Here is a 23,845-nt window from a genome sequence, read left to right on the forward strand (position 1 = left end):
TCAGCTTGCTTTTCTCTGTTTTTTTTTTTTGTGTGTGTGTGTGTGTGTGTCTGTGTGTGATAGACCTGGGGGTGTTGGGATATCCCTAGTCTGGTATGGCCAAGTGCATACATGTAATCTCTACTTAAATGTCTAAGAGACATCCCGAAGTTAATATTGACAAAGGAAATCTCTGATTTCTAACACATTTTTTTTTCTTAGTTTTTTTCCATGCCAGGCAATGGCTCACAGCCCATCCATTTACTCAAGCTGAAAACTTAGATATGATTCATTGATTGATTTCTTTACTTCCCCGCATCCTCTTCCTGTCCATGTGCAGGTCTCCGTGAATTTCCATGCTTCTGACCATGTCTACTGCTATTACTCTATTATAGCAACTATCATTTCTACCTGTTTCTGTTGCTTGTCTATAATCCATTTTCCATTCTCTTGCTAGATATTCTTTTTGAAGTATAAATCAAATCAAGCCAATCTCCTGCTTTTGATTCTACAATTATGTCCCACTGGATTTAAAATCTGATTTCCTTAAGATCTTCAAGTCTCTGACCATTTTTATCCTACTTACCTCTCTAACCTTATCTCCTGTTTAATCTGTTTACCTTCTGAACTCCAACCATACACACTCTGTTTTTCTCAAATACACTAACTACAGTTTCCTCTACTTGAACTTCTTTCATTCACCATCTTCTTGTATCATGCTGCTTGTGAGTACTCATATTTCAGGCTCAGATATCACCTTCTCAGAAATGCTCCTAGACCCTTCCGTTCTCTCTCTCCCTCATTATTTTTTATAGTCTTCCTAACACTTGATGCTTTTGAACTGTGGTGTTGGAGAAGACTCTTGAGAGTCCCTTGGACTGCAAGGAGATCCAACCAGTCCATTCTAAAGGAGATCAATCCTGGGTGTTCATTGGAAGGACTGATGCTAAAGCTGAAACTGCAATACTTTGGCCACCTCATGCGACGAGTTGACTCACTAGAAAAGACTCGGATGTTGGGAAAGGTTGGGGGCGGGAGGAGAAGGGGACGACAGAGAATGAGATGGCTGGATGGCATCACCGACTCTGTGGACATGAGTTTGAGTGAACTCCGGGAGTTGGTGATAGACAGGGAGGCCTGGCGTGCTGTGATTCATGGGGTCGCGGAGAGTCGGACACGACTGAGCAACTGAACTGAACTGAACTGAACACTTGTAACTATGTGAAATTCTTTTATCCATTTAGTTATCAATACTTTTGTATTATCTATTTCATTATTCTTATACTCCAAGAATATAGAAGCTACTCTGGGGGTCGGAAGTTTTTTCACTGATATTCCAGTCCCTGGAATAATGCTGACTGCAGATAAACTACTCAGTAAATTGATGAACTGATGAATAAATTAAAGAAAGTTTGAATGAATAAATGAATGTCATTGTTCTTTGCAGAAAGGGGTTAGCATATTAGCCTTTATGGTTCTGTGGGTTATATTTGGAGACTTCAGTTTTTTGAAATGTCTTAAAAGTAATTGTTTTTCATTGATACATGGAATATTAATTGTGGCAGGAACTTTCTATCAGGTTCCAAATAGCCTGCTATCCTATGGACAAAAATAAATACTTTGCTTCTTTATGCTTTCTTTAATTTTAGAGCCATGATATCACAAGTTTTCTGATATTAAAATCTCAGTAAATCTTTTCTCTAAGCTCCTTACCCAGCAGGAACTATCTGTCAATGAACCCCAAAGGCTGATGCTCTGTAAGAGCCATAAAAACAGTGTTCTCCTTAGGAGACCAATTCCTGAATTAGGCATAAGAGAGTGTTAAATCATCCTCAAGTAGCACGGTTTACCTAGGAATATGTGTGCCCACAGTTACTGAAGTTTCTCTTTTAAAGGCTTCCCTATCTATGTGATTTTTATTCAGTGTTTACGTATACTGAAAAGAAAACCAGATGAAAACAAAAACAACTGTGCTTGGAAAGTGAAAACAAGAGATCTGAATTGTTTTCCCTTTTTCATTAAAAAAAATATCATTTTGCCATTTCCTTACAGGTAACTTTTTTGCTTTGAAAATGAAATAGTAAGAGATGAAAAAGCTTAATAAAAGTTGGAAAAAGGAAGTAAAACATTTTCTGGGATGAGTGACTTTATTGCTTTAATGCATAACAATTTTTAGAAGAATTTATATATTCTACTTCTCTGGATGGAGAGTGCAAAACTGTGACTCAGGTTTTTTCTCTAACAAAATCTCTGTCGTTAACAAATGGCTTTGTTTGTTTGTTTATCGATGACCTTTGCTGAGAGCCTTTGATAATAAGTTGCAAATTAAGACATCACCAGACACTGGTACACAGATGGGCTTCAGCTGATACTTTAGAAAAATAATATCTCCATTCTCCAGCGATTTCCCCATAAATCCAGCCACCTTACCATTTCAGTGAAAAAGCTACTTTTAAAAACTACTATGTTTTGCCATGATTAAAAATTCCCTACCATTTCTTTCCTCAGAGTAATTGTAAAAATAAAAAGCATAAAGTAGAAGTAACTGAAATCCCATAAAAAGGGCAGTACTTTTCCCACATCAAACATGCTGACTTTTTCAAGGGTCATGGTAAGTTTCTGGATGGCTTCTTTACACTATACTGTTATAGGTCTGAAATGAATGAGTGCCTGCGGGAAATTAAGTTTCTGTGTTTATGCAATCTCTGGGATTTGAGGAATGGGTTTCATTTTAGTTAGAAGGAAACTATACTACCAAAAATAAGGTTCTCCCTCTCATTTTTTTTCCAAGAGGTATTTCAGGTGATAAAACATGAGTAATAAACCAGGAAAGAAAATACAACTACCTCAATTGCTCAAGGCTGTAAAGAAATTAGAGGAATCTCAGAAAACTGGTCAGTGGGACTGAAAACAAATGTTTGTATCCTGTCCACTCCCAATTTTGTCTGTGTATGGATATGTGTGTATGTGTATGGTTGTATGTGTGCGTGTGCCAATCAGGGAGGCAATATGAATAACCTGTATCAGATACATAAATATGGTTTCCCGAAATGGCAGAATAAGCAATGATCTTTATGATTGCATTTAGAAGTCCTAGATAAGACCCTCCTAATGCCCTTTTCCAAATTTCCTCCACCTGCTTATATCCTGAATTCTGACACATTTTTCACATTTGGCAGGGCTTTTAATTTTGCCCTTAAATTTCAAGATTAAAATGTAAAATCATATTGACTTCGGTTTAGGAAAGGGGGTAAAATAATCAATATTCAAAGAGTGCCAAAAGATAATGGATTTCACATATGTTTAATGATGATTTTATAACAGACATGTTTCCATTCATTATCTTCCTTAAGATATAAAACGATTGTAAATTAGATATTTTTATCTTGTTTTGTTCTGTTGATATTATGATGAGAAGATAGGTAACTTTTCTAAGATCATAGGGAATCAGAACTAGTAAAACAAGCACTCAAAGCTGGGTCTATCTGACCACAGTGGCCTGGACACTGGACCTGTTGTACTGTTGAGCGTGGTTAGAAAATGTGGGCTAGCTACTGGAGGGGAAAGAAAAAAGATTGATGAATTAAAAGTAAGCTTTGTATGCTTCACAATTTTAAATAAATTTTATAGTCAGTGAAGTTCCAGGCAATGTGGGTTATTTTAAAATCTCAAAAACTGTGGGTATATGTCTTATTGAGGGATAAAGTTTATAAATTGTAATTCAACCCTCAGAATTGTTGCAAAATTTGACACAAGTTGTTTTCAAACATATTTGAGTTTTTATTTCTATAAGGGTCTTTGTTGTTCAGTCACTCAGTGGAGCCTGACATTTTGTAACCCCATGGACTGTAGTACGGCAGACTTCCCTGTCCTTCACCATCTCCTGGAGTTTGCTTAAACTCATGTCCAACCATCCGACTATATCATATTCTGTTGCCCCTTCTTCTCTTGACCTCCATCTTTAGTAGCATCAGGGTCTTTTCCAATGAGTTGACTCTTTGTACCAGGTGACCAAAGTGTTGGAGCTTCAGCTTTAGCATTAGTCATTCCAATGAATTTTCAGGGTTGATTTCCTTTAGAATTGACTGATTTGATCTCCTTGCAATGCAAGGTGCTCTCAACAGTCTTCTCCAACATCACAGTTCAAAAGCGTCAATTCTTCAGCTCTCAGCCTTCTTTATGGTCCAACTCTCACAACCATACGTGACTACTGCAAAAACCATAACTTTGACTACACGGACCTTTGTCAGCAAAGTAATGTCTCTGCTTTTTAATATGCTGTCTAGGTTTGGCATAGCTTTTCTTCCAAGGAGCAAGTGTCTTGTAATTTCATGACTGGAATCACCTTTGGAGCTCAAGAAAATATAATCTGTCACTGTTCCCATTATTTCCCCATCAATTTGCCATGAACTGATGGGACTGGATGCCATGATCTTAGTTTTTTGAATGTTGAGTTTTAAGCCAACTTTTTCACTCTTCTTTCTCACTTTCATCAAGAGGCTCCTCAATTCCTCTTCACTTTCTGGCATAAAGGTGGTGTTATCTACATATATGAAGTTATGGATATTTTTCCCCGATAGTCTTAATTCCAGCTTGTGCTTTATCCAGCCTGGCATTTCACATGATGACCTCTGCATATAAGTTAAATAAGCAGGATGACAGTATACGATCTTGACATATTCCTCTTTCAGTTTGGATCCAGTCCGTTGTTTCATGTCCAGTTCTAACTGTTGCTTCTTGACCTGCATACAGATTTTCAGGAGTCAGGTAAGGTGGTCTGGTATTCTTATCCCTTTTAGAATTTTCCACAGTTTGTTGTGATCCACACAGTCAAAGGTTTAGCATAATCAATGAAATAGAAGTAGATGTTTTTCTGGAACTCTGTTACTTTTTCTATGATCCAATGTTGGCAATTTGATCTGTTTTCTCTGCCTTTTCTAAATCCAGCTTGAACACCTGGAAGTTCTTGGTTCATGTACTGGTGAAGCCTAGATGGAGAATTTTGAGTGTTACTTTGCTAATGTGAGAAATGAGTGCAACTGTGTGTTAGTTTGATCATTCTTTGGCATTGCCTTTCTTTGGGATTAGAATGAAAACTGACCTTTTCCAGTCCTGTGTCCACTGCTGAGTTTTCAATTTTGCTGGCATATTAAGTGAAGCACTTTCACAGCATCATCTTTTAGGATTAGAAATAACTCAACTGGAATTCCATTACCTCCACTAGCTTTGTTCATAGTAATGCTTCCAAGGCCCACTTGATCTCGCACTCCAGGATGTCTGCCTCTAGGTGACTGATCATACCATTGTGGTTATTTGGGTCATTAAGATGTTTTTTTATGTGTGTGTGTGTAGTTCTTCTGTGTTTTCTTGCCACCTCTTCTTAATATCTTCTGCTTCTGTTAGGTCCACACTGTTTCTGTCCTTAATTGTGTCCATCTTTGCATGAAATATTCTATTGTCATCTCTAATTTTCTTGAAGAGATCTCTAGTCTAGCCCATTCTATTGTTTTCCTCTACTTCTCTCCGTTGATCACTTAGGAAGGCTTTCTTATCTCTCCATGCTATTCTTTGGAACTTTGCATTCAGATGGATATATACTTCCTTTTCTCCTTTGCCTTTAGCTTTTCTCCTTTTCTCAGCTAATATTAAGGCCTCCTCAGACCAACATTTTTGCCTTTTTGCATTTCATCTTCTTGGGAATGGTTTTGATCACCACCTCCTGTACAATGTTACAAATTTATGTTCATAGTTATACAGACACTCTATCTATTAGATCTGATCTCTTGAATCTATTTGTCACTTCCAATGTATAATCGTAAGGGATTTGATTTAGGTCATACCTGAATGGTCTAGTGGTTTTTCCTACTTTCTTCAATTTAAGTCTGAATTTCGAAATAAGGAATTTGTGATCTTAGCCACAGTCAGCTCCTGGTCTCGTTTTTGCTGACTGTATAGAGCTTCTCCATCTTTGGCTGCAAAAAATATAATCAGTCTGATTTTGGTATTGACCATCTGGTGATGTCCATGTGTAGAGTCATCTCATATGTTGTTGGAATAGGGTGTTTGATATGACCAGTATGTTCTCTTGGCAAAACTCTGTTAGCCTTTGTCTGACTTCATTTTGTACTTCAAGGCCAAACTTGCATGTTACTCTAGCTATCTCTTGACTTCCTACTTTTGCATTCCAGTCCCCTATGATGAAAAAGACTTTTTTTTTTTGGTGTTAGTTCTAGAAGATCTTGTAGGTCTTCATAGAATCATTCAACTTCAGCTTCTGTGGCATTAGTGGTTGGGGCAGAGACTTGGATTACTGTGGTATTGATTGGTTTGCCTTGGAAATGAACAGAGATCACTCTGTTGTTTTTGATATTGCACCAAAGTACTGCAATTTCTATGAAAGCAAGTCCATGACTTTCTTCACTGACATATCATCAACCACTAACAAAGTGTATAGTATATAGTAACAGTGTAAGAGGCCTTCAATGAATTGAATCAAAACTGAAATACAGTATTCTCTTTGTAAAAGGCAACTGTCCCTGAGATGGACAACATATTAAGCTGTATTAAACTAGACCTGTGTATTTCCAATCAGGAAATATCTTAGAAGCCATTGTTGAACAATAAATTTATATATAAATGGTATATATATATATGATTCAAAAAAGTAATGTTCTGAAATCTCAGTTTTGCTTAGGAGTATCTCATATTTGTTATATTATTCCTTCTTTTGGAAATGTGTGGTAGGCATTCTCTTGGATGTTAAGGATTAAATAAGGTAGACTAGTTAAGTAAATTAGACTTCAAAAAATCAGAAGGCCTTTATGAAATGCATATGCTTAGACTGCTGCTGCTTCTGCTGCTAAGTCACTTCAGTCGTGTCCGACTCTGTGCAACACCATAGATGGCAGCCCACCAGGCTCCCCTGTCCCTGGGATTCTCCAGGCAAGAACACTGGAGTGGGTTGCCATTTCCTTCTTCAATGCTTAGACTCAGTTCAGTTCAGTTCAGTTCAGTCGCTCAGTCGTGTCTGACTCTTTCTGACCCCATGAATCACAGCACGCCAGGCTTCCCTGTCCGTCACCAACTCTGGGAGTTCACTCAAACTCATGCCCATCGAGTTTTTTTAATCTTCAACCTGATTTACATTTCATTTGCTCTGGAGAATTTTATACTAAATTAATATATTTATATACTCATGTCTCTTATTAGTTAAATATTAAATAAACTACTCATACTTCTCTGTGAGCAAACTGTATTTATAAATTAAACATTTTTATTTTCCATTAATTTAAGATTCCAAATATTAAAATTTTTTCTCCTGGGCTAGATTATAATGTAATTAGTACAGGGTTAATCAAAGCAACAAACATATATAAGATATTTGACAAATGATTACTAAACATAAAGAAAAGATTTTATTGTAAATGTTCCTATTAATGAAAAAATGGACTATATTTTTCACATAGTTCATATGTCCAAAATTGCTGGGAGAAATTAAATAACCTCAGATATGCAGATGACACCACACTTATGACAGAAAGCAGAGAAGAACTAAAAAACTTCTTGATGAAAGTGAAAGAGGAGAGTGAAAAAGTTGGCTTAAAATTCAGCATTCAGAAAACTAAGATCATGGCATCTGGTTCCATCACTTCATGCAAATAGATGGGGAAACAATGGAAACAGTGAGAGACTTTATTTTTTGGGGGGTTCTAAAATCACTGCTGTTGTTTTTCCAGTGGTCGTGTATGGATGTGAGAGTTGGACTGTGAAGAAAGCTGATCACCGAAGAATTGATGCTTTTGAACTGTGGTGTTGGACAAGACTCTTGAGAGTCCCTTGGACAGCAAGGAAATCCAGCCGGTCCATCCTAAAGGAAATCAGTCCTGAATGTTCATTGGAAGAACTGATGCTGAAGCTGAAACTCCAATACTTTGGCCACCTCATGCGACGAGTTGACTCACTGGAAAAGATTCTGATGCTGAGTGGGATTGGGGGAAGGAGGAGACGGCGACGCCAGAGAATGAGATGGCTGGATGGCATCACCGACTTGATGGACATGAGTTTGAGTGTACTCTGGGAGTTGGTGATAGACAGGGAGGCCTGGCATGCTGTGATTCATGGGGTCGCAAAGAGTCAGACACGACTGAGCGACTGAACTGAACTAAACTGAAAATCACTGCAGATAGTGACTGCAGCCATGAAATTAAAAGACGCTTGCTCCTTGGAAAAAAAGTTATGACCATCCTAGATAGCATATTAAAAAGCAGAGACATTACTTTGTCAACAAAGGCCCATCTAGTCAAAGCTATGGTTTTTCTAGAAGTCATGTATGGGTGTGAGAGTTGGACTATAAAGAAATCTAGGTGCTGAAGAATTGATGCTTTTGAACTGTGGTGTGGAGAAGACTCTTGAGAGTCCCTCGGACTGCAAGGAGTTCCAACCAGTCCATCCTAAAGGAAATCAGTCCTGAATGTTCATTAGAAGGACTGATGCTGAAGCTGAAACTCCAATACTTTGCCTACCTGATGTGAAGGGCTGACTCATTTGAAAAGACCCTGATGCTGGAGAGATTGAAGGCGGGAGAAGAGGATGAGATGGTTGGATGGCATCACCGACTCAATGGACATGAGTTTGGGTAAACTCCGGGAGCTGGTGATGGACAGAAATGCATGATATGCTTCAGTCCATGGGGAAGCAAAGAGTCAGACACGTCTGAGCAACTGAACTGAACTGATATGTCCAAAAATGATTCTCTTATTGTTATTACAACACAGGGTTTAAGATCACTTCTACTATTTTTATTGATGGTAATAGTGAAAATATTTTCTATTAATACTTATTGGGAATTTTATTAATGTCATGTCACACATTTTCTTAAACTTTTAAATTTAAAGCTGAAGATTTTTGTACTTTATCATTATTTTTGATGCTCTATCAGCTTCTGATTCATTTATATCTTATATATTTGAAGAAAACAAAGACTAGAAGACCATCTGACTTCCAAATGATACTCGATTAAATAAAATCATCTATTTCTTCAGTTTCTGGAGAGTATATCAAAATAATTCACTAACATGCATCAGTTCCTTAATTAAATAATTAATTTTTTTTAATTGACGTATATTTGACTTACAACATTGTGTTATTTTCTGGTATATAGCAAAGTAATTCAGTTATACATATATATATATATACACACATTCTTTTTCATATTATTTTCAATTATGGTTTATTATAGGGTATTAAATATATTTCCCTGTGCTGTACAGTAGCATCTTGTTGTTTATCTGTTTTATACATAGTATTTTGTATTTGCTGATCCCAAACTCCTAATTTATGCCTACCCCTTGCCTTTTTCATTTGGTAACTGTAAGTTCATTGTCTGTGTTTTGTGAGTCTGTTTCTGTTTTGTCAATAAGCTCATTTGTGTCATATTTTAGATTTCACGTATAAGTGATATCATATTGTATTTGTCTTTTTTTTTCTCCGTTTAGTATGATAATTTCTATGTACATCTATGTTGCTGCAAATGCCATTATTACATTATCTTTTGTGGCTGATTAGTGTTGCATTGTGTTTAAATACCACGTCTTCTTTATCCATGCATCTGTCAGTGGACTTCTAGATCACTTTCTCATCTTGATTATTGCAAACAGTGCTGCTGTAACCATCTTAATTTGTTTTACTCAGAGGCACCCTATTTAACCAGATATACTCAGAAAAGTTGCAGTTGCTGATTTAACTCATTCAATTTATGGTAAATATTCATCATAAATCATAAAAGGAAAACCAATCCTCATTGTCAAAATAATCAAAGAAATTGCAATAGGATTGTTTCTTATAGGAAAACATCTGACTTCACTTTTTAATAACCTTTAAATTCTTATTCTAAGATGTATGGATAGAAAAGACCCAAAATTTGTCTTGGGTAGAAGATAAAAGCCTCTATTGCTATTAACATTTCCTACCAACACTCCACTTATTTCTCATACACAGGGTTGTCCCTCAGGAGAAACGCACGTGAAATGGTGGTGGTGGTGGTTTCATTGCTAAGTCAAGTCTGACTCTTGAGACCCCCATGGACTGTAGCCTGCCAGGCTCCTCTGTCCATGGGATTCTCCAGGCAAGAATACTGGAATGGGTTGCCAATTCCTTCTCCCATGTGAAAGGTTAGATAGGAGAAATTGCATGATGTCCTATTTTCTCAGGCAGATCAGTTTTAGAAAAGAAAGCATGAACTTGGCAATCTGAAGATTAATTATCCTAAAACTATTATAAATAAGCTTTTACTTCTTGGAGATATTTCTCCTTATCAACAGATAAGTGTGATATTATTTACACACTTCTACGTTGCATGGCTTACATGCGTGTGTGTGTGTTCAGTTGTCTGTCATGTCCAACGTTTTGTTACCTGATGGACTGCAACCCACCGGGCTCCTCTTGTCCATGAGATTTCCCAGGCAAAGAATATTGTAATTGGTTGCCATTTCCTCCTCCAGGGGATCTTCTAACCCGGGGATCAAACCCACATCCCCTCCATCTCCTTCCTTGTCAGGTGGATTCTTTACCACTGAACCACCTAGGAAGCTGTGTGACTTACGTAAAGTCATCCAATTTATAAGTGAATAAGATTAGAATTGAGGTCTAACAGAAAAGTTCAAGTACTTAACTGTTCTGGTATGTGTGATGTTTTGTCATATTATGGAAAGAAATGAATAGATATTTGTAGAAAAATTTTGGATATAAGATAAGATTAGATTATATTTTCTCTCTCTTTCTACTGTTATTTTCCATTTTTATATTGGAGGAAGGACCATTTAAAAGAGGAGTTAAAAAGTAGAAATGGCATGAAGCCTAATTTCAGCGTTTTCTTTAGACATTAATTTTAGGAAATAGTATCTGAATTTGAATCACTTAAATTTTTTCATGGCTGTGTATAAGTCTTCATGCATTTCCAGGACTTTGCACAACTTAAACTGAATATCACTGACCTAAGACAAGAAATCATGCCTGAGACAAAGTAAGGTGTCAGCCAAAGTCTTTCCTCTTTGGTTTATTAAGACATAATTATTTCTCAGAGAGGCCTGTTATCACTTCGGAGAGACTAATTCTGGGGCATAGTGGGTAAATTTTGCTAGAAGGAGAAGAAATAGTCATTGAAAGGACAATGGTTCAATCACCAGGCCTTGACGATTGAAAGTATCAGGGGCTCAGTCTGAGAAAGAAGGGATTAAAAGGAATCCATTGAGGGTTTTGGAAACCAATATAGCAGTACTGAGCTAGGAAATTCTATGCCACATCCTACTAGGCAGTATATGTATAACACCAACCTCCAAATTGTCCAGCCTGTATAATACCCAGTGAAGTCTCCCTTCAGTTCAGTTCAGTTCAGTTCTGTCGCTCAGTCGTGTCCGACTCTCCGCGACCCCATGAATCACAGCATGCCAGGCCTCCCTGTCCATCACCAACTCCCGGAGTACACTCAAACTCATGTCCACAGAGTCAGTGATGCCATCCAGCCATCTCATTTTCTGTCGTCCCTGTCTCCCTTAGTTACATTTTAATGTAACTTTCTTGAAAATAAAAAAAAGCTGAAAAAGTCAACTAAGGAAAAATGGAAATACAAGCATTATTAATTTTACATCAATTTCCTCCTCTTTGATCAATTTTCCACTCTTAAAGTGGGCTGATTTCACCACAACCACCACCCCTCCCCGCCGCTTCTTGCTCATAGATTTATTTCAAGGGCTCAACAGTCTGCTGTCGTTAAAAACTATGTACACTGTGTTACGTGCAGGCCACTATGCTTACTGCTGTTTGTCCTCTAACTTAAAGTATTGAAAAAGGAAAGAACACCCTCTTATTTCTCAGTATGTGAGTGGACCAAGATGATCATCTTGCCTTCTTATTACATAAAACCTTAACTTCACCAGAAGCAACGAACTGAGACATATGTAACTTCTCAGACATATCACATAACCTATTGTCTCAGATCTTTTCCCAAAGTTTACCCTTTTCTGAATCATCTGTGAATGAAAATAACAATTGGTAACAAAATTTCTGTTACTTTCATTTATATGCTTTAATACTGTTAGAATGTGAAAGTGTTAGCTGCTCGGTCATGTCTGACTCTTTGAAATCCCATGAACAATAGCCCATCAGATTTCTCTGCCCATAGACTTCTCTAGGCAAGAATACTGGAGTGGATTGCCATTTCCTTCTCCAGGGGATCTTCCCTACCCAGGGACTGAAACTTTGACCTGTGGCTCCTGCATTCCAGATGGATTCTTTACCATCTGAGCCACCAGGGAAGCCCTTATCATTGGTGGAGTTTTGATAAATGTCTAAATGAAAAGATAGAGGCAATGAAATTCACTCTGGTCAATATTATGTAACAGTCTAAGTGGGGAAATAATTTGAAAAAGTATAGATTCATGTCTAACTGAATCACTTTGCTGAAACTAACACAATATTGTTTATCAATTTTATGGCAGTATAAAATACAAATTTTTTAAAAAAGAAAAACTCATGCTGTTGGAACATGTATCTTGGCCTGGCACTCTTATTTTACTTACAGATTTCTGAGCAAGGTGGTACAAGAACATCTTCTATTTCAGGTCTTCCTATTTGGGCACCTGGAAAAGAAGCTAACAAAAGAATCTGTCAGGACATAATTCTCAGTTTCGCTTATTTAGAATTAAAGGTAAGTTTGGCAGTGGATTAGGAAAACAGCCTGTAATCAGATCAGCGACCCCTGTGAGACCCTGTCATTAAAACTTTAGTGTTGAACCTGCAAATCTCTGTTCCTCTGATTAGGCAATTTACTCTATTTTCACCCTTCTGTCTGCCAAAACATTCAGTTGCAGAATGCTTTCTAATTCTCTAGACTCATAAAATGTTGTTCTGAGGAAAAGGAAAGGAGAATGGATTACCTCATTTAGTGATCCATCATGATGCAATCAGAAAACATGTGAAATTCATGGATAATATTAAAAAGAGACAAAGGCAGCATATTTTATCCAGATAAGCAGAAGGGCATGACCCCGGCTGAGTCCTAAAAGTCCAAGTTACATGCGTTTTTTCCTCACTATGTGTGGATCCCAGTGATAACTTATATCAGAAACATAGTGGAGGGGACAGACTGGGGCTGAGTTTTCACTAAGCTGAGTATTTTGAAGGTTACAAATTGACTGCAGTCCTCAGTTTCCACATCTGTGTAGTATGAATAATTACTCTGTCCACCTTGCAAGTTTGTTTTGATGCGGTAATTAATTGGCAGGTGTTTTGAAAATACCTATATAAAATCAAAGGATGTTATTTAACTAATAAACTCTGACTTTGATTTTTAATTCAAATCTATCTATTTTTGTGGGTTATTATTAAATATGGGCATCATGTTTTTTATGTAGCTCTTGTTTAAGACTGATACCAATTAAGGAATTGCAGGACAACACTGCAGAGGACCATTGAAGTATTTATATTAAGATATTTTATGAGGATTCCTAGATTATTTGTCCTGTTCCCATTAGAAATGATTGGAAACATCCAGTCATTGTATTTTCTAAACCAATATGGGAAATCACAAATAGAAATATCAAACTAGTATGTGCTGCAGAATCTCAGATGTGTTCATCTTTTTTTTTTTTTTTATAACCATTGTCTTGTGATAAATTTTAATGGGCATAATCTGCAAAAATACTGAATCACTGTGCTGTACACATGAAACTAATATAATTTTATAAATCAGCTATGCTTCAATTGAAGTAAATCAACAATAAGAGTTTTTACTCAATATATCTAAAAATATCTAAAATAAAACTAATAAACTGTTATAAACATCTTATACAATTTAAGATGATCATTTAGAGAATGTAGTTCTTCTTACACACAGAAGAGTTCAGTTAACTGTTATTGCCATAGTCAAGAGTTTTGTTTAAACATGTGTGCATGTGCTCAGTCACTTCAGTCATTTCCGACTCTGCAGAGTCGGACTGTTTGCAGAGTCGGGCTGTTGACTCTAGCCCGCTAGGCTCCTCTGTCCATGGGATTGTCTGAGCAAGAATACCGGAATGCTTTAAGTACAGTCATGACTTATCATACAAATGTAATCCACTTGTAAAAGCAAGAAAATTCATCTTCATCTGATCAAGATGAAGCTAGAGGACTGAACAAAAGCTTGTTCATATTTTGATCCCTAAGTGCAATATATTTCCCATTCATTTGTCTTAATAATATGAGTAAAGCCCTCTAACATCGTGGTTGTTAATCTGATTAGATGACAGGCCTTAGCTCCTCAGCGATGTCCCCTTTCCTGTGAAGAGTGAGTAAGAGTAAAGGAGATGAAGTCAGCTTGTAGAACATACAAAACATAAATAATGATCAGGGGAGAAACACAACTGAGAGATGACAAAGTTATTGTGTGAAACACAGCTTCCTTTCCTCACACTAAGGACATTTGAACTGTTTTATACAGGCCTTAACCTTTCCTGCAAGGGTGTCTGTAAACATAAGTGTTTTGTGACCCTCATTCATGACGGTTCTATAAATCAAGAAAATACTTTCCACAATAGAAATGTCACATCTGCTTGTGAACCATGTTTAATGGAGTTTGTTTCCTGTGCTTTTTAAATCAAAGAATTTGTTCCTCTCTCACATGGCTTTGGAGACGATGAATATAACATTGCACTGTGAAATGTTAGGGAAGTTATTAGTAGCAATTGTGTTATTTTTAGTAATATAATGAAATATTTAATGTTTCATGACTGGCTCCTTCAGCTGAAATTCTAGCACAAAATAAAATGTGAACATATACTGTATTTTAAAACATATACAGTATTAGAACTGGCACTTTGAAAGTGAAGCTTGTTTTAATAAAGTCATAATTGTCCTGTCTGCCAATTGATTCACAAAAGCAATAAGGGTCAGTGGGGGTCAGAATACTTAACAGTTCACCTCAGGTGCTCTTGGATGCTGAGTAAGAATAGCATTTCCACCAGTTTCATTTTTTCTGTCTTTAAGGAGGAAAATAATTTATCTTTTGGTGCATTATTTATACTATTGAAGAAGTGGTTAAGATGTGAATATAGATACTAAAATGATGACTTCCCTCTTTCTTTCCGTTTACCTTTCTCCAATACTAATTAGCCTCCCCATTAACATGAGCTCAAATGTATGTGAGAAGAAAATTATGAAAGATATTAAAGAAGAGTAAAAATGAGATAGGGGTATGTTGATGTGGCAGCATTAAAATATAAACAGATAGACACAAGAAAAACCGAGAGCATTCTGAGTGAGATATATTAGCACTGGTATATATTTGACACACCCATCCCCAGTTAAGGGGGAAAAAAAAGCACAGGACTAGCCAAACAAATTTTAAAAACACATATTCAGTGTTCACGAAAGTTATAATCCCAAGAAGCCTGAAAAATAAGTGTCAGCCAACACCAAGACCATTAAGTCATGTCTTGTGTTAATAGCTGTGTGGGAGGAAGCAGAGGAAATGAAAGTAACTTTTGATGAATTTTACAGCAGGAAAACCTGTGCGTCTAACCAATAGCATGATATGCAGTCCAGAATCCCAGTTAGCATGGGAAGTTCAGTGGGCCAAATTCAAGAAGATAGCCTAGACTGAGAGGGGAGTTCCGAGGTTACCATTTAAGGAACGAGTATAGAAGGACCACTAAAAGGTTAGCTCTTATGGGTCACACTGGACACGTGAATTCTCAAGCTATCCAGCTGATGCTCTTTCCCAGTAAGGCCTGCAATGTGAAAATATTGCTGAGACTGAAAACTGACCTGAGAAGGAAGAGGAGCAAAGGAAGGAAAAAGACAGAACCAGGTAACAAAGGAGTCAGATCCCCAATACACACAGACTGTATTTTCTAATCTCCTACTGTGCCATTAAGAGAGTCCAGAATCACAAATATTAGAAAGCTATTCTATCCCACCTTTCTCTACTATTAGTATAGAAAATCTATCTTGATAAAATATAAGTAATGTAAAGGGATTACAGAAAAATTGCAACTACAATTTTAAGAAATAACAGCAGTCAGAATAAATTTTGTACAAATAATGACATGAATAGTCTTTTAATGTGAATGAAATATTTTAAAGAAATGAAATCTATAAAAGAATGAATGAATCCATCAGACTTAGATAAACACAGATGAGATAAAAGTGTTTAAAGAAAAGGAAGATTTCTAAAGTGACTTGAAATAACTCATAAAATAATTTAAAATAACATATAAAATCGTTTGGGAAATAAGGTCGAAGTATAATTCAAAAAAGAGTATGTAAATACCTTGGATGATGTCTTAAGACAGATAACAATGTGCAAACATTTAAAAATAATTGGGTAAAATATATTAATGAGTATAAGTGATGGATGAAGATCAGAAGAATGTAAGGCATATGTATAAAATTATTCCTACTATATGAACCCAAGTGATAGGACAAAACTAATCCTAAAACTTAAAATTCAATAAAAATATTGGATCATGTTCAATTTCTTTCATCAGTGTTTTATATTTTTCAGAGTATAGGTCCTTCACCTCCTTGAATAAGTTTATTCCTAGGTATTTTGTTCTTTTTTGATGTAATTTTAAACAAAGTTGGTTTTTTGCTTTCTCTTTCTGGTAGTTCATTATTAGTGCATAGAAAAATAACAGATTTTCATGTATTAATCTTGTATCCTGCAGCTTCATTGAATTCATTTATTAATTCTAATAGATTTTTTTAGTGGAGCCTTTTTGGTTTTCTGCATATAGAATCATGTCATCTGCAAATAGTGACAGTTTTATTTCTTCCCTTCTAATTTGGATGCCTTTCTATTTTGTTATCTGATTGTTGTTACTAGGACTTCCAATACTACCTAAATAGAAGTGGTGAAAGTGAGCACCATTGTCTTTTCTTGATTTTTAAAGGAAAAGCTTTCAGCTTTCACCATTGAGTATGATGTTAGCTATGGGTTTTCCATAAATGAACTTTATTGTTTGGGATGGCAGTATACCCAGTAAATAACAGCTGTAACTCACAGTTTCTCTTTCATAAATAGGTTCTGATGAGATGTAAGTAAAAGACCAATGACTTGCAGTTATGAGATAAATATGTTTTAGTGGTGTACTGTGAAGCCTGGTGACTGTAGTTAACAATACTGTATCATATATTTCAAAGTTACTAAGGAGAATACATATTAAAAGATTTTAACAAAAGAAAAATGAACTTGTAACTATGTGAGGTGGTAGATATGGTAACTAAACACTGTGCTAGTCACTTCACAATGTGTATACATATATCGAATCATTATTCCATATACCTAGACTTAACTCATTGTTATATGTTTATTGTATCTGAAAAAAGCTGGAAAAAAGTCTCATGGGTCATCTCAGAAATCTTCCTTTGTTTTTCTTCCTGCTTGGGCTGTGGATGTAATGGTTAGAGTTCCACAACCATCTTATTACTATGAGGTAAACTTGAGAGTAGAAACTAACTACAAAGAATGGAGACTTGTTTTTTGCAAAAGAAAACTAGACACTATCATGTTTATGTCATTATATTGAGAGGTATTTTTACTATCAGTTTAATATAGTTTTTGGTGAATGCACACATCATATATTTAAAGATGTTATAACTCAATAGTTTACTTCTAAGAATTACTACTTTTAGTTATTTAAATGTTAACTTTATCATAAATTTAATGACAGCCAGCATTACTAGGACTGTTCTCAGAACCTAGGCAAATTTCTCATTTTGAGGACTGCTATTTGTGGCATCCAGTCAAATCACTTCGTGGCAAATAGAGGGGAAAAAGTGGAAGCAGTGACAGATTTTATTTTCTTGGGCCCCAAAATCACTGCAGATGGTGACTGCAGCCATGAAATAAAAAGATGCTTGCTCCTTGGAAGAAAAGCTATGACAAACCTGCTGCTGCTAAGTTGCTTCAGTCATGTCTGACTCTGTGTGACCCCATAGACAGCAGCCCACCAGGCTCCTCTGTCCCTGGGATTCTCCAAGCAAGAATACTGGAGTGGGTTGCCATTACCTTCGCCAAAGCATGAAAGTGAAAAGTGAAAGTGAAGTAGCTCAATTGTGCCGACTTTTATCGACCCCATGGACTGCAGCTACCAGGCTCCTCCATCCATGGGATGACCAACCTAGACAGCATATTAAAAAGCAGAGACATCACTTTGCTGACAAAGGTCCATATATTCAAACCTATGGTTTTTTCAGTAACCACGTGTGGATGTGAGAGTTGGACCATAAAGAAGGCTGTGTGCCAAAGAATTGATGTTTTCGAATTGTGGTTCTGGAGAAGATTCTTGAGAGTCCCTTGGACTGTAAGGAGATCGAACCAGTCAATCCTAAAGGAAATCACCCCTGAATATTCATTGGAAGGACTGATGCTGAAGCTGAAGCTCCAATATTTTGTCCACCTGATGCTAAAGCTGAAACTCCAATACTTTGGCCACCTCATGCGATGAGTTGGCTTGTTGGAAAAGACTCTGATGCTGGGAGTGATTGGGGGTGGGAGGAGACAGGGATGACAGAGGATTAGATGGCTGATAGCATCACCGCCTCGATGGACATGAGTTTGGGTGAACTCTGGGAATTGGTGATGGACAGGGAGGCCTGGCGTGCTGTGATTCATGGGGTCGCAAAGAGTCGGACACGACTGAGCAACTGAACGGAACGGAATGGATGCAAAGATTGACTCACTGGAAAAGACCCTAATGATGGTAAAGATTGAAGGTAAGAGGAGAAAGGGGCAGCAGAGGATGAGATGGTTAGATAGCATCACCGATTCAATGGACATGAATTTAAGCAAACTGGGAGATAGTGAAGGATAGGGAAGTCTGGTGTGTTGCAGTCCTTGGGATTGCAAAGAGTCAGATGCGGCTTAGCAACTAGACAAAAACAACGATGTGTAGAAACATAAAAATACCAGTAGTATCTAGTATAGGAAGAAATAAGTAAAACTGTGTGATGAGAATTTCTTTAATTATAATGATTTGGAAGAGAGATGTTATTTGCAATCCAGAAATATAAGAACATTGTGTAACCCTTAAAGACTGGGAGAAAAACAATACATTTTAAAGGTGCTAACATAAAAATTTCACCAAACATATATTGAGTTTTGAGGACTGAATGGAAGCAGCATGAATTTGGCTCATGGTTGTAAATATTTTATTATTTCCTTTTAGTCTAAGAGATCAGAATTGTAGCCAAATTTTCCTTAATACTCCTTCTCACAGAGCATACAGAAAGATTTTCGCATGTGTAGATTTTATTATTGTTGTTGTAGTTTGAAGTTAATCTTAGTATAGATTTTCCTATACTGAAAAATAGTAAAATTGCACTCTAAAATTATATACTTTTTTTTTTTTCATTAAATGAGACTGCCAGCTCAGGGGTTAGTTGACATTTAAGAAATTTTATGAAATAACCTATTAGACTTTACACACAGTATGAGAGAGACAATAAAACATAGAGAAGGGAGATATGGAAAGAAAAAATTTTCTGTGCACTTGAGATAATAAATATACTTTCAAAAAAGAGTAAATTTTATCAGTGGTAATTCCTGTTCAAAATTAGATTTGGTTCTTTAGGTTCAAACTATTTTCATAGGGTCATTGAGGAGTCAATGAAATCTGCTAATGATTTTCATGTTTTTAATAAGGATGACATGATTCTATTTCTATTAGTGGTCATGCCTTTGGATTTGCATGTTAAACATATTTTAATATCCCATTCGATGTAGGTCACTTAGGCTTCATTCTTTGAATTTGCAAGGCAGTTCTCAGAATAATCCTTCTAAACCTGCCTCAGGAGGTAGTTTTTTGAGAACTTTTGTTCTCTGATGGGCAATATTGGTGATTTCAGCTTTCCCATGGAAATGTCTTTTATTTCTTTGGAATTTTAGGTTTAAAATCTTTGGAAGGAAATAAAAAGAGTATAAAAGTGAGAATTTAGGTTGACAAGTCAGCAGGGTTCAAGACTGCCTGCAAGCTACAAGGAGGGGGGTCTTCCTAAAGAACTCATATAGATAGACTTATGTTTTTTTGCAACTTGTTTTTGTTCCCAGTTTGCAACGGGAAAATTTTTGTGTTTTTTCAGTTGCAAAGAACTGTCATATAAAGTTAAAGAATTATGGGTTAAAGAACACAGTTATATTGTTTAGTATTATTTTGAATGGTTTTCATTTTGTAACACAATTTACTCCAAACTTGTTTATTTAAGTTTCCTTAAGTATTGTGTCATGAATGTTTTCCACACGGAAGGGCATGGAGCAGAAGCTAACTTTCTGTAGCTTTCTAGCAGTCATTTTTCAATAGCTGTTATCAGCAATGCAGCTTGTCAAATGCACATCTGAATTTACAATTTGGGGAGAAATCAGAAAGAATTCTAAGATGTTTATCCTTAACATGATGGGTTAGTCATCCTTTATATGCGTGCTTAGTTGCTCAGTCTTGTCTGATTCTTTGTGAATGTAGCCCCCAGGCTGCTCTGTCCATGGGATTTTTTCCAGGCAAGAATACTGAGGCGGGTTGCCATTTCCTCCTCCAGGAGATCTTCCCAACCGAGAAATCAAACCCACGTCTTCTGCGTCTCCTGTACTGCAGGCAGATTCTTCACCACTGAGCCATCGGAGAAGACCTAGTTATGCTTCAGTTCAGTTCAGTCACTCAGTCGTGACCGGCTCTTTGTGACCCCATGAATCACAGCACGCCAGGCCTCCCTGTCCATCACCAACTCCCGGAGTTCACTCAAACTCATGTCCATCGAGTCGGTGATGCCATCCAGCCATCTCATTCTCTGTCGTCCCCTTCTCCTCCCGCCCCCAATCCCTCCCAGCATAGAGTCTTTTCCAGCGAGTCAACTCTTTGCATGAGGTGGTATTGGAGTTATAGAGTCAAATAAGGCTGAAAGTAATCATTAAGCATAAAATAATCCCTAGAATTGACACAGTCCATCAAATAAACACAAGTCATTTCTATCTATGTATGTATCAATTAGTTGGAAAGTAGTGAGAAACTCTAGAGAGAATCTGGGTAGTGGACTCAAGTTCCAACTCTACAGCTTATCACCTCCCTAAAGTTTGATTGTTGTGTTGTTCAGTCTCTAAGTCATGTCCGACTCTGTGACCCCATGGACTGCAGCACGCCAGGCTTCCTTGTCCTTCACTCTCTCTCAGAGTTTGCTCAGACTCACATCCATTGAGTCAGTGACGTCACCCAACCATCTAATCCTGTAACCCCCTTATCCTCCTGCCCTCAATCTTTCCCAACATCAGGGTCTTTTCCAATGAATCGGCTTTTTACATCAGGTGGCCAAAGTATTGGATCTTCAGCTTCAGCATCTAAACTTTAGATAGCCATTTAAATTCTTCATTGTTCATTTCTTTATTTGTGATAATTATGAATGTGATCCGTCCGTCCGTCCGTTCTGTCGCTCAGTCGTGTCCGACTCTATGCGACCCCGTGGACTGTAGCCTACCAGGCTTCTCCGTTCTTGGGATTCTCCAGGCAAGAATACTGGAGTGTGTTACCGTTTCCTTCTCCAGGGGATCTTCTCAACCCAGGGATCGAACCGGGGTCTCCCGCATTGGAGGCAGACGCTTTAACCTCTGAGCCACCAGGGAAGCAACATCATTAAGCTGTAGGGAGAAAACTTACAATAACTTATTAAAGTTGTTGAATATTTTTTATGTGCAGGCATTGTTTTAACTTTACATGGAGTATGTCCGTTTGCTCAACAGCCCTTTGAAATACATCCTGCAGTGATTTCCACTGCAAGGGAAGGAAGCTGTGACTATCCCAAGATCACAGAGATCACAACTCCTAGAGTTGAAGTTCATCCTTAGGAATTTGTCCATCTGTCTCCAGAACTCAAACTTTTAACTTCAATGTCACACAGTCACTTGTAGGATATTAAAGCCTACAGCAGTGTAAAGTAGTAGCATTTTTATTATGAAAACTTGATCTGTGTAACTGCAAATCAGTTAGTTATTAAAACTGCTTGATAGAGGCAGGAATACCTTTGATTGGGAGGCCTTCTGGCTGTTCATCTCAGTTTCTGTTTCGCCCTTAGGAGGTCTGAGGCAAAAAGATTGGACTAGTACCTATTCGACTTATTGACGATTCCACCCTGAAACATGTTCTTATTCTTGAGAGTATCCAGTGGAATGTGAAAGATATTTTTGATAAAGATGTTTAATCACAGTATGTGAGAAACTACTTTTCTCAGCATAGTACCTGTCTGAAAGGGAAAGATAGAATAATTAGGTCAATAGCACACTTTCTATATCCTCATTGTTCCAAAGACCATGAATATTTTGTCTGTATACTGCTATTAAGGATATGAAGTTGTGTATAATACTAACGTTAAAATTTCAAATTGCTTTCTGAGTTATACCTTAAGCTTTGGTTATTGATGCATTACCGTGGTCTGGTATCTATAAGCTAATTTTCTCATTAATTAGTATGCCTGTGGCATCTGGTACCATATGCTTCAGTGTTCCAAAAAAATTACCATAGCATAACTTTATTACTGAAAATCATAACATTGGTGATGCATGATTTACTAAGCACAGTCATATTTGACAGAAGCTTCAAACAGTTATTACAGCATGTTTAGTACGCACTTCATCAAAGCCTTATGAATAGTCTCAGAGATGGTAACAAATACAGTTACACAAAAAACACATTAAAGCCACAACAAATGGGATCAGTCATTTCAGTGAAAGAGTTCTCTCCATGTGATTTTTAAAATATTTTTCAGTGTTTTCATATAGTTTTGTTAAAATGATGCCCTCTGAAATATAAGATCACTCTGTCATAGAAAGGACAATATTGTATACAATATACAATAAAGGACTTACACATTTCTCCAAATATTTAATTCCAGTTTTGTACATATCCTTCAGTTACTTAATATATATTTAAACATATTTCTTAAAACACTTCTGAATATTAAGTTCTTTTCTTCAAATACTTTTTACACTTTTTCTTCACATATGTGTTTCCATATGTCTCTAGGAGACTGCCACTTTTATCGTTATTCCTCAGATGTGGATGTCTTCAGTTCAGATTGATTGGATTTGGTTTCTAATTAGCAAGTTAAAAAGTTAAAAGACAAGAGTAAATGGTGGCACTGTATCTCTAACCACCACCCACTGATAAATTGTTTCATTTTATTGTTTCAGTGACTCAAACCTGTTCCCCAGCCAGAGTCACTTACCTCCTGAATGTCTGTATGTTGTAGCTTATACACTTATAATTTTTTTTATTAGAATGGGAGCATTGTTCTTTGTGTCTCTGTATCCTCGGGAAGAGTGAAACTACCTATTCAGCAGCTTCTAAACACAAAATAATTAAAACAAATTTTAAAACCCTTTTAAAAGAATAGAATTTTCTTTACAGAAGTAAGTAGCCTTAGGAAATATGGAGCTGACCTTGTTATTTTATTGTTGAGAGAAATGAAATCCAGTGAGATTCAATGAGCTGTTGAGTTATATACCTCAGAATGACAAATTTGGGCCCCAAATCTGGAGCTGGTGCATCGGATGTTGCTCTTTGGACTATGTTGAAGTTTTATTGTTCACTAAGGAAGGATTGGCAACAGATCAAGGTGATGAATATGAATATTTATCTTTTTACCAGAGAGTAAGGGAACCAATGGGTCTGAGGTGATATGTCTTTTTGACACTTACTGCTTGTCATTGGAACTTGTCCTTTGAATAAGGTATGGGGATGGCAATATATAGTTTAAACTTTCTGCCTCTTTTTTTCAGTCAGTTCAGATGTAGTCATCTGCCTTTCCTGCTGCACATTGGGTTTGGTGGAAAAGCATGTAGGTTTAGTATGAT

This window comes from Moschus berezovskii, chromosome 3 (assembly GCF_049115385.1).
Source record: "Moschus berezovskii isolate FMDL1 chromosome 3, NW_MosBer_1.0, whole genome shotgun sequence".
Classification (NCBI taxonomy): domain Eukaryota; kingdom Metazoa; phylum Chordata; class Mammalia; order Artiodactyla; family Moschidae; genus Moschus; species Moschus berezovskii.